The sequence below is a fragment of the Procambarus clarkii genome, unplaced genomic scaffold (genome assembly GCF_040958095.1).
Source record: "Procambarus clarkii isolate CNS0578487 unplaced genomic scaffold, FALCON_Pclarkii_2.0 HiC_scaffold_257, whole genome shotgun sequence".
Lineage (NCBI taxonomy): Eukaryota > Metazoa > Arthropoda > Malacostraca > Decapoda > Cambaridae > Procambarus > Procambarus clarkii.
Window position 1 is genome coordinate 79,084 of NW_027189290.1, and position 3,824 is coordinate 82,907.

Here is a 3,824-nt window from a genome sequence, read left to right on the forward strand (position 1 = left end):
AAAATTATAATGATTTAGAGGATAAAAATGTATACTTTATAGAAGTGATAAAGCCCTAATCTGGTCCCTAATCATCAAAACCGCCTAAAGAGAAAAAGAAAATAGAATTTTAAATCTGTGAAAAACTCAGTCAAAAAAAATTCAAAGTCCCAAGTTCTGCCAGTTGTGACTGATTTATTGGGTGACCAATTTCATTCTATCTTGACATAGTTAGGGATGGGTATGCACTCTCCAGGATGTAGAGGTTACAACAAAATGAGATAATAAACAAAGGAGACAAAAAAAAATGAACATTGGTGAAAGTAACAGATACAGTATTAACATTAGGCAATGCATTTTTATAATATTTAACAAAATTGAGCATGATAACATACTCATTATTATTGGTATTATGATGTATTACTCAGCAATGCTATACAGGCACCAGCTGCATATCCACTTTGTGGACACTTCTTGCTACTATTCTTCTTCTTTGTACATCGGACAAGTGCTTGCATCTCTTTATTACTGCATTATCCCTAACTTCCAGTTAATAGGAGCTGTTCTCCTTATCAACAAAATATTCTCCTTTAAAAAAAAAAATTGTCTAAAATACATTTCTGAAAATATTGAATGAAACTTTCTTGATGCTTAAGCCAATAAGTCGGAGATTTGTTTAACATTTAATATTAATTTTCACATAATTCAAATATTTTTTGTCCAGCCCCAGCTTTTACAGCCCAGGCTGTAGCAGCTTTAGGGTTAATGCACGTGGTTTGCATTACGTAGGCTGTCAAAGAGAGGGGGGGGGGAGGCAGCCGAGAACCTGCCCATACCCCCTTCCTCTTTCTTGCCCACCCTCCTTACTCCTGCCCACCCTCCTTACTCCTTCCCATCCTCCTTATTCCTGCCCACCCTCCTTATTCCTGCCCACCCTCCTTACTCCTGCCCACCCTCCTTACTCCTGCCCACCCTCCTTACTTTTGCTCAAAGCACAATACCTAAACAAAATTATTTAATGTATTCTAAACATTTACTATGTTTTGGTGGGGAAAATTTAGTCATAGAAACCTTAAATTTGTTTTATTTTGCCTTAATAGGTAATACTGCGTCCAGTCTCTGCTCGGCTACCCAGGACGATAGCAAACACAACTTTTGCCCATTAATGATGGTAAGGACAATTTTATTCTTACTGTACTACCAGTGTGTGTGTTTATCATGTTGATGTCAATAACCAGTGATTGTGAGTGTATTAATCAAGATATTTTCATTAACTATAGGTGTATTAATGTTGGTGTTGTCATTTACCAGTGATGGCGAGTGTATTAATTATATTGTCATTACCCTGTGATGGTGAGTGTATTAATCATATTGGCATTACCCAGTGATGGTGAGTGTATTAACCCGTGTGTTGCTAAGGGCTATTTGTCCCTTGTCACCCACAGGGGTGTAACAAAAAAGAAAAAAAAAATTCTTCCTAACCTGTTAATTTGTGTTTCCTGACCACGAGAGAGAAAAAAATTAATCGTACATATTAATGACATAAATGAGCCGACAATATGAGCGATGACGTCACACCCTGCAAGCTTGCTCATGCAAGGTGCGTCCCAGAGGCATTGCACGCAGTCCTCAAGCAGTCAGAATTGCCACAAATTTATTTTTGCTGCATTATTTACAGTGTCTAGGCGTATTTTATCACAAATATTATTCACTAATTGTGTTGCATATAATGTTACTTCATGTTCAATGGTAATAAATGTTGCATACATTGAGTATACACATGCACACAAAAATATTTTCCCATTATGCAAATATAATATGTATTCACATTGTTCATTATTATATTTACACACATGCACACACTATTTACAGGTTTTTGCACTATTATTGCACATTTAGAATTCTTGGAGAGAGTGATAGTTGTTGAAGCAGTTGACAGCACACAATGGAACTGCACACGCTTCACACCATGTTTGCACAAGTTTACGTTTCTGATCTCTTTTTATTGTTCTACAAAGTAAGCAATCACGTTGGTCTATTGCACGCTTTCCAGCTGGTGGCAAATGTTTTAGTCTGTGTGCTTGAAAGCCCTCAATGTGAGTGAGCCTGGGTGTAGCAGCATGCTGCAACACTGGGTTCATGATGGGTCTTTGTGTGCCAGAAACATCTTTGCCAAACTTTGCTAATAACTGTGTCCCAAGTGTAAAAGCAAACGAACGGAAACTTGGTTTACGTCCAGTTTTCACCAGATACATATAGCTGTTCAGGATGCTTATGTCAACACATCGAAAAACACTTTCCTGGGGGGAGCCCCTACGGCTCCCCGGAGCTATCCATGGCTGATATGGATACCCTAACTATTTTGCATCAGTCGATGTGGGTGGAGTTCTAGGCCTACCGGGGACCACGAGCCAGAACCTGGCCCCCTCAGAGAGGCACGGGGATCAATGGCCCATAGAAATGCACATGTGATTTGGAGCATTCTATATCTGCCATCGACCGGGACAGGCACCCAGAAAGGTAAGCGCCACAAAACAAACCCCTATTCTGGTTAAACAACAAAAATCGACAAACGAGTGGACAGAACTCCCCCAGGAAAACGAACTAACAAGCATGACGTCACGCGAGCTGCGCCGCATGTCTGCGCAGCTCCCCCCTCCACAGGAGGGGAAAGGGGGAGCTCCAGACCCCCGCGCCGGCGATCCCCGCCCCCAACTCGTTCTCGCAAATTCGTAAAGTCAATATTGACTTATTAACTACGTGCATAGGTGATATACTAAACATAATAGATACCCCTTAAAAAGCTTCATAGAAAACACCGACCTTACCTAACCTTGTTAGTATCTTAAGATAAGCATCTTATTGCTTCGTAATTACAATTATTACTTAACCTATACCTATAATAGGTATAGGTTAAGTAATTACAGGTTACACTGCACACGTTTCTTCTACCGTCCCTGTGGCTCAGTTGGGTGCTCGGTTTCCGCCTATGTCCCCTTGTGTGCCACTCGTGTACGATTTATTTATCTTCTCTGTCGCTTCCTCTGGGAGTGTGGTGACGTTTTGCTGCGGTTTTGGTACTGCAGCTGCGTGTCAGGGTTGGTTGTGGCGTTATGTTCGGCCCTTCCGTGCTCCCTCTGGGGCTCTCCTTCCTTGCCGGTCTTGCCGTGCAGGGCCTGGTTTTTCCATGTTCCTTGGTTTCATTGTCTTGTCCTCGCCTCATTGTGCTGGCTGGGGATGAGCTTGGGGTCTTCATCTCGCCCCTCGCCTATCCTCCGGTTTCGGTTCAAGTTCCAGAGCCTAGTGGGCTCCCTTCCTTCGTGTTTTTCATGGCTGCCCTGGGGTTTTCTTGACGCTGGGGCTTTGAGGGGACAGCTCAGCCCCGGGGCCTGCAGGGTGGGTTCCCGGGGCTGGGGTGGGGCTCACGTTAGAGGCCTCAGGCCCCGTTGGTCCCTGCCGGGGTGTTTCTAACCCTCTGGGGGGGACATGCAGTAGTGTGGTGTGGGGTTTTCCGTTCCCCCTCTCCGCACGTGCTTTGTGGGCGTCGGCCCCTCCCTGGGCTTGGTTTCCTTGTCCGTTGTACCCGTTGTTTCCGTCCTGTCGGTGGGTGCTTTTCTACGATCTTCGCCCCTTTTTCCGGGACGGGCCTTCTTCCGTCATGTCCCCCTCTTCTTGGGGTTTCTGCATGACTTTTGGTCTCGGGTACGACGGGGTTTTGGGGCCTTCGTCCTTTGTGTTTGCTTCTTTTTATTCTCGATGGTTCGGGACTGTTTTGCTCCTTCCCGTTTTCTGGTGCGTCTGTCGTCATTCGGTTGAGCTTCCCTCCGGTCCTTTCTAGGGCTTGT